The sequence below is a fragment of the Cupressus sempervirens genome, chromosome 2 (genome assembly GCF_028749045.1).
Source record: "Cupressus sempervirens isolate cs-2001-9-10 chromosome 2, ASM2874904v1, whole genome shotgun sequence".
Taxonomy (NCBI): Eukaryota; Viridiplantae; Streptophyta; class Pinopsida; order Cupressales; family Cupressaceae; genus Cupressus; species Cupressus sempervirens.
The window spans coordinates 709811505-709826914 of NC_143119.1; the positions used below are offsets into that span (position 1 = coordinate 709811505).

Consider the following 15410-nt stretch of genomic DNA (forward strand, 5'->3'; position numbering starts at 1 on the left):
AACTAATAAGTCAAAATCATTCTTCTCCATTGATAGAGCTTTCTATTTCTAGTCTTTTGGTTGGTTGTCAAAATAGTGGTTCTCCATTCTTACTTACAAATATATTTCTTCTTAGCTGTGACGTCAGCCCATAGCTAAGCAGAATCTTTGTAAATAAGAAAAATGTTTCCATCCATTCTCTGCTATCTATATAAAAGAGTGGTAGGGTTGCTAAATTGTTAAGACCCACATTTTTGGCTACATCATCATTCTATTCAACTTGTCTCTACCAATGGATGAAAAGAAGAATAAGGCATGTTTCATCAAAACACTCTTTTAACATTACCATATACATTGATCGACCCATATTTTGTAGACAATGAAGTTGATTAAATGATCTTGCTTGGTTTTTTGTATGTGCAGTATTCATGGCCAAAGTTGGTTGCCAGGAAATGGCTAAATATAAAGTCAAAACCTAAAAAGTTTCAAGTTGATGGATTTATTGAAGGTAATCCCATTCTCACAAGGAAGAATGTGCACCTGATTTTTCTAACTATGGTTCAGTTTGTCCTCGTTTTGGATGTTCATGGTCGTATTGCACTATTGCTTTTACTTTTGAAAAATTTCTAGCTTGCTTCAATGAAGTGTAGTTTATCCTAAGATATTTCAAATTTCTCAAGGAGACCTCTAATACTATAGATCAATGCTCTTAAAAAAAGTTAATTTTTCTAGTATAAGGTCAAATATTTTGGTGCTCAAATCACTGCTTTGAAAAAAATGATAAGTTGGGTGTTAATTTGATAACTTACCAAAAGACATCAACTCATTGGGAACCACTCTTTCTTGTCTTTGCATTGCTATCAATTGTTATTAGATTTTCTAATGAGGGGAGGTCTATTTAGTGGCCAAGTAGAATTCAATTTTTCAAGGTTTCATACTTGATACAAATAAAAATGATAAGTTGGTACAATTAGCTTTTTTATTAATCAACATTTTGAATCACGTTCCATGATCCTATTTGTATATTTGAATTAGCACAGCTGTAATTCTTACTACTTTTCTCGAACATGACAAAAAAATTTGGTGACCAGACCTACATATGACACACCAAAAAGACATGAGCCATATATGTCTCAGGATACAAACGTGCAAGATCTAAGGTATATCACTCATTAAAGTGGATTCAGATAAATTCAGCTGAGATTTGATAAGGTGTTACTATTTTGCCATTGCCTATAAAATCTTTTCTTCTAAAAAAATGAGCTATCAATTTAACCCATGTTGCATTACAAGAAAAATATGACTTCAATTTGTTTTTTTGGGGTTGCAGGGTATTTGTGGGAACATGGAATGTAGGAGGTGAAGTGCCCCATAGTGGCCTGAATTTGGATGAATCAGTATCATCAACTCCAACAGATATCTATGTTTTTGAGTAAAAAAAATATCCTGTCATCTCATTCCAATCAGTTGTATCAATAGAAAACATGTTTACTCTTCTTTTTCTAGTCAATTGGGTTTTAATTCATGGGTAAGTCATTTTTTTAGGTTCATACAGGTAATCCTGTTCCTGTTGGGCCAGGGTGATTCCTCCTTTGGCTGAGTGTTCATCCAATCTTTTGATTTTCTTGGAAGTGGCCCTTGATCAACTATCTTCTAGAGATTATCAAGTGGAATCTCATCTCACTATCTTTAATTGCAGGTGTAGTATAATAACTGTGCCTATGTAGTGTGCATTTGAGGTCTAAAAATAAACAGCTTTCATTTTACTTTATTCAGTTTGATTACCCCAACATGCCAGTTAGTCGATTTTACTGCATGCTGACCATCAACAGCTAACAATAAACAAATCAACTACAAACTTCACAAGCATAGATAGCAGCTGCCAAAAGACTGAATTTCTTGGATAAAAACCTGAGTCAGACTAATCAAAAGCTTGGTGTCTGAACAAAAAAGATATCATGAATGAAGTGTATATTGAAAAATGTTGGCAATAGGAGCTGTATTAAATGTAATTAGCTTGTTGTCAATCAATTTCAATTAGGAACAACTGCTTTCTCCTAAATAATATTCTGTTGCATTTTTTCTACTGTTCATTTTTATAGTTTAAAAAATAACGGCTTAAACTTAGAAAATTATAGATTGCATTGGTAAAAATAAGTTCTCAATCTCAAAATCTGAACCTTTTTCTCAAAAACTTGGAATCTGAGCATTCAATATACTGATAGAGCAACTAATAAATTATGAAATTCCATGAACCTTAAGCAATGTCTTCCATAATGGGAATCTTAGTCACATAAAGCCATCAATTTGTGGATAAAAAGGAAAAAGCTAGAAGTCATGGTAATACTCTTAAAAAATGATAGAAACATCACTGATTAAGGTTTCACAATCCTTGAATCCCATATTTTACAAAACCTCTCTTTCAAAAGTAAAGGATCCATTTAATTGCATTTAGTTACTACGTCATATACATAAATAACTAAAACTTTCAAAATATACTCATTTAAACTTTTAATTATTAGTCTATTTATGCTTAATTCATTTGTTATCAAAATTAATTATTTTTATATAACTTATAATTTATATATAATGAATATATTTATATAATTAAAAATAAACCACCTAATTGTTCTCTCCAAACCATTGAAAGTGAAAGATATTCATCAAACATAAAAAAAGAAGTCTTCCCATGACCTTTTCATTTATTGATATTAATATTATCTCCTCTCAGAGAAGATGTTATATTCCTTAGTTTTAACCCCCTTTTTTGGATATCTCAATTGTTTTTGTAGGTTTCAGGAAATTGTGCCATTAAATGCTGGGAACATATTGGGTATAGAAGACAATGGTCCTGCTGCAAAATGGTTAGCCCTTATTCGCCATACATTGAACAAAAATAGAAATCAAAGCATCAGTTTTACATTTTGTAGAAAGGATGGGTCAATATCTTTGAAGGATCAAATTTATAGTTTTGATTCTAATTTTGAGGGTTCTCAAGGGCATAATAATTTTGCTCCATCTGGGTCACTTTCATCAGAAGATGAAAGTTCATTCAGTGGGAGAGATTCACCATATTCTCTTTACCATAGCCCAATCTCATACAGTTCTTCATCAGAAAGATCCTCATTCAACTTGGGTGAGATGAATTACAACTTCAATTCAAGTGGGCCAAATTATTGCTTGGCAGCTAGCAAACAGATGGTTTGCATTTTTCTGTGTGTTTGGATGCGTAGTGATCTGAGAAAACATGTCAGAGATATAAAAGTTTCTTGTGTTGGTTGTGGGCTAATGGGCTACCTTAGAAACAAGGTATAATTAGAAAACTTGTTTCATGTTTTCCACACTATTCAAATGAACTATTATTGTAGGGAATAGTTCATTTCAAGATTTTAAAAGTTGTTCAATATTCTTGTATCTAAGATTACTCATACTCCAGAGGAATACCTATTTAACAGATATTTTACTTGTTGATAGGGCTCTGTTTCGATCAGCATGCTATTCAATCAAACAAGATTCTTCTTTGTTTGTAGCCATTTGACATCAGGAGAGAAAGAAGGTGATGAGATATTGAGGAATTTTGATGTGAGGGAGATAATGAAGAAGACCCACTTTCACCAAACAAACAAGATTCTCTCACAGAAAACCCCAGAGAGAATTTTGGAGCATGAGTAGGTTTTAATATTGTATCCTTATACTCCCAAATAGATATTGAATAACTCAATACCATTAAATTTTTAAAGAAAAAGAAAATGAGAAAACTTCATATGAGATCTTACAATTATCTATAATAATTTATGACAAAGGTTTAGGTAATATGTTGTCTGTCTGATTTGGTTCCATATTTTCTTTCCTTTTGCAGTTGAATTATTTGGCTTGGAGATTTGAATTATCATCTTGCACTCCATTATTCTGACAGTAAACAACTCATGGGAGAAAACAACTGGGAAAATCTATTCGAAAAAGATCAGGTAGATACATAATCTATGGCATTGGATTGAAATGCGAGGGTTTGGATTAATTTTATGACCCAAATCATAAAAAAATCATTCTTAATGAATAATTCTATTGAACATTCATAGATGTGCTAAGATTTTATTGAAACTTTTTTTCAAAAATCTTTTTCTCTGTATATTCAGTGGGATCTGAATATCCAAGGGCATGCAGTAAGGTGTCTTAGACTTGGCTCCTACTCATGGCCATGATGGATTTGATTCGAGGTAAGTCTTTCGAACCCAAACTGTGGTCTTCGAGCACCAATTTTTAAACATGAGTTAACAAAAAGAAAACAAACTTTGAAAAATATAATGTTACATTCTTCCTCCCCGAAATTTAAAGGCATCTATTGGTTCATTGGAAGAAATAGAAGTTTGAAGCTTAAAAAATGACAAACTAGGGCACGCCCACGGCTTCCACTATTACAAGAAGTCATTCTTCCTCAATACTCCACCAATCGATCTCAGATCAAAATGAAAATGGATGAATGAAGACAAGAGAAACTTACAAAGAGAATCTACCAGCGTTTCACAGTGAGAATAGATCTTTCTAAGGCGTTCAGAAGAGCAAAAACCATTTTTGCATGCAGCTCCCGCGCGTGGACAAATGCATAATAATGAAATAGCGAAATCCCTTTTTCAGTTTAACATTATGAAGCTCGTGTTGGTCAAAATTTCAACCAACACAAGAATGGATTAAAAAAAAAAGATGTTTTTCCTTCCATATTTTGACCAATCTAAAACATTTTAATAGATGGTCGAAAATTTTGGTCAAAAAATAGGGTCAAATGTACTAGTGAACAATCTCCCTCTTTGACATTGATGGAAACACCTCTAGTTACCACACAATCTAAAACACTTTACTTTCTTGAAGCAACTCCTTCTGTGTTTAGTATCAGATCTTCATTAATATCCTTAATTTGATTCTAATTATCATCTTATCATTAAAAAATCGCTCTTTTATTTCATTATGATTCTCATTCATGCAGCTCTAATATACGACACCTCTAGTAACAATTTCAATAATTCCCTCTATTATATCATAACAATATATTCCTCTATGATATACATGTTCATTGTCATTGATGGAAAATACATCTTCCTCTAACTACTACATAGGTAACTAATAATATTTGCATCTTGAATTATGTTTCTCATGGTAGCTGATATGCAATTTTCTCCCTCTTTGATAACAACGTCAAAGACATTTCCTAAGATACTTCAACATCTATAGTTAACATTGCCTCATACATCTTTAACATGTAGATATCTCTTGGTCATTTTTCTGAACTAAGTTCATCTTATCTCATCTTTCTTATGATATTCAACATCTTGTGCTTCTCTCTGCATAGCTTTTGGGAGGTCTTAAAGTGTGACTTTCTGCATCAATTTGTAAAATATTATGATCCAAACATTTGATGTAGAGCTCCATCTTAGCTTAAGTAGCCTTAGTTAGGAGAATTACCCCTAGTTTACCTCTTAAATATTCATGTACATCCTTAGGTAAATATTTTTTGAATATATCGACTATATGTTCCATTTTATTCACTTACTCCCATCTTACTTATTTACCTTGTACCAACTCTCTCAAGTAATGATACTTGATAGAAATATGCTTGGTCTAAGTGCACATTACAAGATTTTTAGATATGTTTATAACACTTAAGTTATAAAAAAATATAACAAAAGGTTTAGTGATCTCTTCCTTCATTCCTTTCAACAATTGTTTGACCAAAATTATGTTTGAACAATTAATTACTACAACTATATATTCAACTTCAACTGTAGATTGTGAAATGCAATTTTTCTTGTTGCTTGTCCATGAAACTAGTCTCTTTCCTAGAAAAAATCTCCACTACTTGTAATATTTCTATCATCAATATTACCATCCCAATCTATATTAGTCTAGACTTTCAATTAAAACTTGTCATTCTTTTTATAATATAATCCATAATCCTTTGTTTCTTTCAGATATCTCAATATTCTTTTCACAACCATCATGTGATTATCCTTAGGATTAGCAAAAAATCTAGCAATAATCCCAACTACTTCTACAATATGTAGTCTTCTATGAAGTACGCAATGCAACTTTCTAATCATTGATCCATACAAGGTTTTGTTCACATTATTAGAATCATCATTCTTTGAAAGTTTATGTCTGGTAGTCATGGGTGTTCCAACTTGTCTTGAGTCTTCCATGCCAAAAAGTTTTGAGTATCTCCTTGATATATTTTGCTTAAGAAATGTAGATATCTTTCTTCATTTGATACACTTACAAGGCAAAAAATAATTTGATCTCTCTAGACATAAACATCTCAAACTCTTTCCTTATTTGAATTGAAAATGACATACATAGTGCATCCTTTCCTCCAAATATGATATCATCAATGAATATTTCTACTAATAGTATCCCTTTTTTAGACTCAACTTTCAAATATAGATTTCCATTTTTATTTGTCCTTGCAAAACCAATCTTTACCAAGTATGTGTGCAAGATTTCATACCAATCTCTAGGGGCTTGTTTCAATCCATAAAAATCCTTGTGCAACTTACATACCATATCACTATTATTTGGGTCAACAAATCCTTCAAGTTGTTCAATGTAGACTTCCTCTTCCAAACATCCATTTAGAAATGCAGACTTGACATCCATCTGGTACACTTTGAATCCTTTGTAAGTAGCATATGAAAGTATATTTCTCACTCTTTCCAATCTTGCAACATGGGAAAATGTCTCCCCATAGTCAATACCTTATTCTTGTGCATATCCCTTACAAACTAGCCTTGCTTTGTTTCTTATAACTTCACCTTTTTTATTCAACTTGTTTTTGAATACCCACTTTGTTCTAATAACATTCTTGCCCTTTGGTCTAGGTACCAATGACCAAATTTTATTCTTCTCTATCTTCTCAATCTCTTCAGTCATTGCTTGAATCCCGTGTTCATTATCTAAAGCATCCTTCATTGATTTGGGCTCAAATTCACTTACTAAGAATGTATCATTTCTTAGTCTTTTCCTTGTCATAACTCCAAAGTCTTTGTCTCCAATGATTTTATTAGGTGCATGATGTCTTCTCACATATTTTTCTAATGTAGGTTCTTTTATTCTTTATTCTTATTTAAGTTCATCTTTTAGATTTTATTTAGGTATCACTTCTTATATTTCAACTTGTTCTTCTAGTTGTTTGACAATCTCTTGTTGATGCTCGACAAGCTCTTCCTGATGCTCGACATGTATTGGTTGTTTCTTCTCAAAATTCTTCTTCTTAGGTTTAGGAAAGGTGATGGGATCACCTTCATCAATGTATATGAAACTTTTGTAATCCTCAGGTTACTTCTTACATTCAACTTTACCCTTTTTGGCATATTCATCAACTTATACATTTTTACTTTCCACAACTTTGTTACTGTTAGAGTTCAAAAACTTATATGCTTTTCTCTTAGTAGAGTATCCTAAGAATATTCCTTCATCACTTTTTTCATCAAGTTTTATATTTCTATTGTCTTTTGGTATATAGCATTTTCTTCCAAAAAAATTGAAATATTTCACATTAGGTGCATAACCATACCATAACTCAAAAGGTGTAATACTTGTATCTTTCTTGAATTATACTCTATTCAAGGTATAAATATTTGTACTTACAACTTATCTCTAGTACTTAGGTGCAACATTCTTCTCCATCCTCAATGTCCTAGCATAATCCATGATTGACATATTCCTCCTTTTAGCTATACCATTATGTGGAGGGGTCCTTAGTGTAGACATCTATCTATTGATTCTGTTGGTGTTTCAAAACTACCAAGCAACAAAGCGCCTGATGCTAGGATTCTAAGGATAAGTCTTGTTCTAAGGGTTAGCTATCCCCTATATTCAACTTAAGAAACCTTTAGATATGGATCCAACATTAATATAATCACAAGGATTGTCTACTCTTTAATCTTTGTGAAGCTTAGGCAGGTGCACCTTGGGGAAAAAAGGCTTAATACTTGATATTTTCTTCACACTTCATTTATTCATTGATATTGTTTCATAAAACTTATCCCCTATAGAAGATATTGGTCACAATTCTTCTCATATTTACAAATGATTCTAGGTTACAAAAACTAACTATAACACACAAAGATTAATTGAAAACAAGTGTTGACCATTAATTAAATTCTTCATACATGAAAGTAAAAATGATTTGGTTTTAATGTTTTTCTTCATGCAACTCCATAATTTATTCAACATGCAACTGAATAAATGATCAGTGCCCTATCCATTAGCATTCAAAGTCTACCCAATAATTTTGACCTAATTAATTGCCTTACAATCAATTATATCAGAAATTAACCCTAAACCCCATTCTTATGAATATCCTTCTTATATAACTGGAAATCCTATCAATTTAATGAAGCATTTACTCAATTCCTTGAATTAAAAGAAACAAAAAATTGATATACAACCTACCTAGTTGCATTAAATTGCACAAATCTTGCTCATACAATCTCAACATAACCGACACATAACAATGGAGACATAATTCAGAGAAAAAGATATGGTAGAATACTCCTCTTGTATTAGTTCTCCTTGAAAATTATATAGTACTAATCTAAACTCATAATAACTCAAGACATGACAACATGAACCTTCAATGTTTGATGTATTCTTAGATTTTTAGAGATGGACACATCACAAAGTTAATAGTAAGACTTACTAGATTGAATGAAAAAATAGTATAACACTAAAATTATACAAAATTTAGACCCTTTCTCTAGCCTTGAGATCTCATTTATATAGTATGAGATGTAACAAGCTTTAGCCCTTGGAGAAAAAGGATAGTTGTCCTTAAGACAAAAAGATTTTACAAACAAAAGGTTGCTGCCATAATAAGACACAAAATTTGTGCTCCCTTGATTTTTTGCAATAGAATGTCTCTATCATGAATCTTCTTGTTGTGGAACCATTTCTATTGCAACTTCTTATTGTTGAGAGGCTTGATGTGATGATTGGTATGGACGCATCTGTTGTTCCTAAAACTATGGATCACTTGATTTGCATGTGATGAATCAGATTTTGATATCTAAAAATTAGTTATGTCTCATTGTGCTCCCTCCAAAACATCATATTGAATTTCAAAATCAACAGTTACTATTGGTTTCTTTGTTGTTGAATCACTAGTTTGAACCTCCATATCTATTGTTGTAGTTAATTGCTCCTCTTTCCTTTCTTCTTTTTGAATCGATGTATCAAATATCTATAATTCATCTGGGTCTAGACCATCTTCATTAGTTTCTTTAGATATTAATTGATTTTCTTGAGCAAGATCTGACATCCACTTGTTGAAATTTGAATCATCTGGCCAGTTGAAATTCATGATCTCTTGCTATTTCTTTAGGATTTCTTCTCCTAAATTCTCAATTTCATTAAATCCTTTTTAAAATAATAAAAAAATATTTGTACCTTCATAATTTCCTTAGTTTTCTTGGCAAACCATAAGCGATCCTTTTCATTTATGACCTTTTTGAGTCTAATGCATATCAAATTATCTGATTCCTTAGCTCCTTCTTCTTTATCTTTCAATTTATCTACAACCTTAAGTGCATGAGAGAAAAGCCCAAAAATTTTGCCAAGATATTTTGAAAAATAATTTATAATTCTCCTCTATAGCACAAATCTCTTATTATCAAAATTAGAGAGGCCATTAGTGATATCAAATGTTTTCTCTACTTGTTCAAAAGAAAGACTAATGACTGAACACCATAAAATAGTGACATCACCATCCCTATTATTCCATTTTTTCAGGATTTACTTCAAAGTGGCCTCATTACTTTTTAGCTCATTCCATATATCCATTAATTTTGACAATTGTTCATGAAATGTAGGCTGTCCTATCCTGTCCACCATATATATAATTATATTTCTTATTTTTTCTTGATACTAAACACCCAACTCCACATGCATTGACCATAATTTAATCATTTCTTCTTCAAGTTCTTTACTTGTGTATATTTGGGGTTCTTGTGGGGTATTAGGCATTTCTATAATGGGAGTTGTATTGAAAGGTGATATCGGAGGATGAGGAGGATAAGTAATCCTTGGCTAACTAGATCCCTCTTCTACTTTTTTTTTCCCTAATTGTCTCTCCATTTGAGAAATCATTCTTTCCATCTGCTTTATTCTATTCCCTCTTTCTTCATATGCCTCTAGCACCTTTTAAAATTTAGCATTCAACTCTAGGAACTTATTTTTGTATTTAGTAGTGACTACTACCCCAAAATTTGCTATTTATTTGGTCATCCGAGCAACTCTATCACTATCCACCTCAGCTACCCTATAGAGCATAAGGCTGCCTATATGCTCAAAATCTAAAACCTCTTGAATTTTGGCTTAATCTTTTTTTTGAATTGACCATATTACTAAAACTTTATGGTCATCACTATACTTTAACCCTTTATGAGCTTGTAAGACTTCTTCTTCTATCTTAAATTGGGTGTATTTTTCCTTCCTCACTAAGTCAATTACATTAGCAATGTCCCAATCAAGTAATATCAAAACTCTTGAATCCTTTAGGAGTTATATGTGAAAATTCTTCTATAAGGTCAACTTTGACTTGTTCTTCAATTTCAAAGTCTTGCCTATTAGGTTGCTCTATTTTAATCATTTTACATTTTGCCTCAAAATTGTTAATGTTTCTTCTTCACAAAAATTGAGTGAAAGCTCTTGATTTAACAAAAATTTCATCATCTAAGATTTTCTTAGATGCTTCTTCCACTACAGGGTCAATTCCTTTCCCTCTAAGATCTCCCACAATGAGGGCTAATGTAGGCATGGGGGGAACCTCTAGGACTCCTTCCTCTATATTTTCTATAGTGATTGCAATGTCATTCTCCCCTCCCATTTGTCTCAGCTATTCCCTTAAGGATATTTCATCTTCTATGCAAAGGGGACTTTGTGTGTGGGAATATTCTTCAGCCCTAGAAGAAGAACCCCATTCTAATTTTTGTCTTTTGGCAATATGTGCAATAGGTGTGCTCTCATAAAGTCATCTCTTATAAAGAGGTATGGGGTGTACACTCTTTGTCACCATATACCTAGCTCTTCCTTTCAATGTGTATTGGCCTGGTGATATAATTACCATATTAGCCAATATAGTCTCTACCTTAGCTTCCTTGTCTGGATAAGTTTGGGTTAGGATTGCTTTCTTTTCATTTAAGGTTTTCATAAAACCAACAAAAGTTCTCATAAGCATATCTATCCTAATAACCCATTATTTCTTATTAGCAAGAGAGTTATATTTTAGTTTTAAAGCATTAATAAACTCAAGAACTCTAATATATATTTTCCATTTTTCTTTTCTAACTTCTTGTTCTTGCATAAAAAATTCATTCCTAATTATATCCTTTGGAAAGTATACAAAATGTTCATGGGATCTTGCCTTAGTACTTTCTTTGAATATATCATAAAAACCCTTATGATCTATAAAATGGGAAGAGACTATGTCATCTAATATATATCCAAAAAAAATTCAAAGTTCTTCCATCCCCCCTTAGTGATTACAAAGTTATGAACAATAGTGAAACCTGGGAAGATTGTACCTCTAGATTGGCCTATGGGCTCTGCCTCTTCAAGTCCTCCTACCTATGATAGGATTTATGCAATTCCAACTTTTAAGGGCAGCTAGTGAGGTAGAACATAGGGCTTGCCTTGGAAACCATATATTCTAAAAATAGTTGAGATTGAATATGGGATAATTTTCCCTAATTGTGACTTAAATTCAACCATTTTTCATATTCCTTTGGTCTAATTGGCTCTAATAATGATTGAGGTATTCTAAGACAATCTCTAGCCAATAAAATCGTCATGTTGGAGACAAAATATCTATCAAATCTTACAAAGATGACATCTATGACCTCCCATGTTATATCAACACTCCACAATTTGGATTGGTAATATTTCTCCATCCCTCTAAGTCTCAAACTTCATTTCTTTAGAAAAAGAAGAGTAACCTTTATACAAACAAATGTACATGAGCATGGAATACCAGCAGAAAGGATTTTCTAATTTGGCCTTACTTATACCTATCAACCCATTATGAAACTTCTCTATTAAGTAGATGGAAAAATCAAAGATTGAACTCATAACATATCATAATATCTTAGCCATTTTAAAAATAGTAGATCCTTGGATTTGATCTTGTTCATCTATTCTAAATACCTTGGAGATAAAGAAATATAATGCTTGTGCTCTAGGACTAAAGTATTTTTTCAACAATGGCTCTAGAGTATTTAGTGTAACCAAGGGTAGTTGTCCTATCCTAACAAAATGTTCTTGCAATGACCCCTTCCATAAATACACCTTCTGAGCCTCATACCTAGTTTGTAGGTCTTCAAAATTGATTAGTTCATGTAATGCTTGATTAGGGTTTAAAAGAAAAACTTCCCTATTAGTTTGGGTGTAACCTTGAACAATTTTTCCCTAGCATGATTCTTGACTAATCTAGATATAGGATTATATCTTTTGCAATCAAAGTCAAAAGATCATCATTGAAAAATGCCCTAGGAATCACTAACTTGCCAATGCCAAATTGCTAGATAATGTTCAAATTGGTAACCAGATTTCTTTCTAAGAACCATTGTCTAAAGAACTCCAAACCCCTGGCAGATGTATCTGAATCCCTTAACTAGTTGGCTTTTTCATACAAACCCTCACCAATTCGCAACCTAAGGGTTTTTAGAACCAATTCCCTCCCTTTCACTTTTTCTTTTTTAGACTGAGGTAATTGCTCTAAAAAACCATCATGCACATTTATCTATTGATGACTTTCCTTCCCATAAAAATCTCATCGTAGAGGATACGTATCCTTAACACCTAAAAAATAATCTTAGAGAAGAAACCCTTAAATGATTAAAGGATATTTGTGCTCACCCACAAAATGCATGTAATTTTGGAATTCAACGCTTCATTGCTTGAAAAAGAAAAATATTGTTGGATTATTGTTCTACTCTAAAGGTTTTATCATTTGGTATTCAATAATTTATTGAGATTCAAGTTTTATGGAACATTCCCTCCACACAAATTGGCATTGATTAGCATTAAACTCCACAGTAGTCATATTTTTAGACACATTTTGACTTTGAAAACTAGCCATAGATTTGTTATGAGTGGATGGTCATGTTTTAAACTTTAATTTACACACCCTTCTTTTGGAAATATGCCACATGTTGTTCTATTGATTTCTCACTTTGGTTAAAAAGTAAGCAACTTTATTATGCGAGAAAGTGACAATCATTGATCTGATGTTCGATCAATGACTGAGAAAAATATGGAATGATTGCATAATCTTCATAGGCTGGACACCCCATGGACACATGATAGTTTGTCATATTTTCACTTTGGGTAAACATTATGAAATTTCATTTTGTGAGAATACATAGCTGTAGATCTACACATGTTCAATGGTATCCATGAGATCATAAACCCATTATCCTATTTAATAGTTTGAACCAATTATAACTTTTTATTATGCTGACTCATTCTATCACAGTTCAACTTATGGCTCAAGGTTGACTCAGGTCCCACCATGCTCCATGTGTCAAAAGATCACATTTTCACTTTGGTTAAAAAGTATACAACTGCAAAAATTGAGAATTAGATAGCCCTTGATCTTGATCCGATCAATGGCTCATAAATATACTCCTTTTTACAATTCTTAGAGGAACCTGCTGGGATAGGTGTCACTTGGTCACTTGGTCACTTTATTTAAATAAAATGCATCTTATTTTTGCAAGAAAGTGATGATCATTGATCTTCTAAGATCCAACAATTGTAAACAAGATTGACTTTGGGTTAGGGCATCAGAGACAAAACATAAGGAAAACTAACCATAAGCCAATAAAGGTTAAGAAAAGACTCACAAGCTTGGGTAAAATATTTTCAAAGGAATAATATAAAAGGATGCATCAAAACTTTATAATAAATGACATTGCTCAAAGTATTTAGGGCTTTACTAGGGTTTGCTACATATATTCTAAAAATTTGGAACATGGTAAATCACATTTTAGACCTAGGGCAAAAAAGAAGCTATAGAAACACAAAATTTAGGGGTTTTATCTAGGGAAAACAAATTCTAACTCACACAACCCCTAATTTCAATGAGTTAACCAAATTTTCACTATAAAATACAAGGATTTTTTGAATGTGAAAAACCAAGCTAACAAATTCCTCTATCATTTTAGAATGTGTTGAATTCCTCATTTATGAATTTACCTCCTCTATCATATCTTAGACACTTTCATATTTTATGTGTTTCCTTTTTGTAAAAAATTTCCTAAGGGAAAAATTCACCTAGGAACTAAGAACTCAAACACAAGCACAACTGTAGACCAAAAAGAGAGAGTATGATCAAAATGATGATATATTCATTCAATATGTAATGTGAAAGTACACTAGGAGTGCCTATAATTAAAGGCCTTTGAGATACATCTAGAATGCCTTGTAATCAACTCCATGATATTTCATACAACCAAGCACATGTCTATGAGATATGGGTTATCCTCCATTAAGCACGGAAGTAAGTGTGGTGATGAGAGGATAAGCCTACAAGGGTGTGACATGTAAATTAGTGTTGTAGGCACCATGTGCTAAAATAGAGCTGCATACTCCTATGTTGTCAACATGATAACTCAAAGAGGTGCACAAAATCCTAAGTGTCTCAAAAAATAAAAAAATAAAATAATGCATTAACTTAAGTAAACTTAAGTAAGTGTAAATTGTAAATATGTATTTATACCAACACCCCCCCTTAAGTGAAACTTAGGGAAATTTCATTAAGGTTACAAAAACTAGGATGAAATACAAGATGGGTCTCAACTACTCTACCATTTTAGGTACCCATGTACATAATGAAATGATATCTCTCATAAAGTAGAGAAAGAGGGAAAACCTCATGGGAAAATACATGGATGGATGGAGTAATCAAGATCCCCCCATTAAAACATACATCCAATATATACATAAGTGAAGAAAGAGAGAAGGAAGAGAGACAAAATAGGCTCCCCCCCCCTAAGAATAATGCCTGCAAGTGAAAGCTGCTCTAGTGAAGAAGCTGGTCCAAGAATGTTGAATGGTGTTCCTCCCCTTTGGAAGAAAAAAAAGCATAGGTACAATCCTAAATTTGTATGGTGGCCCTAAAACCTGCTGAAGTATCCCTGTGCTAATACTAGTTCTCACCCCTTCCAACTGCGTTGAAAAGAATGAATGCAAAATTTTCAAGGATTTCTATTGAACCTGTTCCACTGAATCATTTGTCTCTTAAACTGACAAAGAGACCTCCACCAATTTATGTTCATAAGTATCTATAATCATGCCAATCTATGAAGATTGATCATGTAGAAAATGGGCATGAGGGTCAAAGTGAGCCCTCATAAAAACTGTGGAAGGATCACCTTTATCAAAGA

The 15410-nt window shown here is 32.4% G+C and overlaps 1 pseudogene; it reads left to right on the plus strand.

The window, feature by feature from the left end:
- Positions 1 to 271: 271 nt before the first annotated feature.
- Positions 272 to 15410, plus strand: part of LOC149575347 (type I inositol polyphosphate 5-phosphatase 8-like) — a 59245-nt pseudogene continuing 44106 nt past the window's right edge.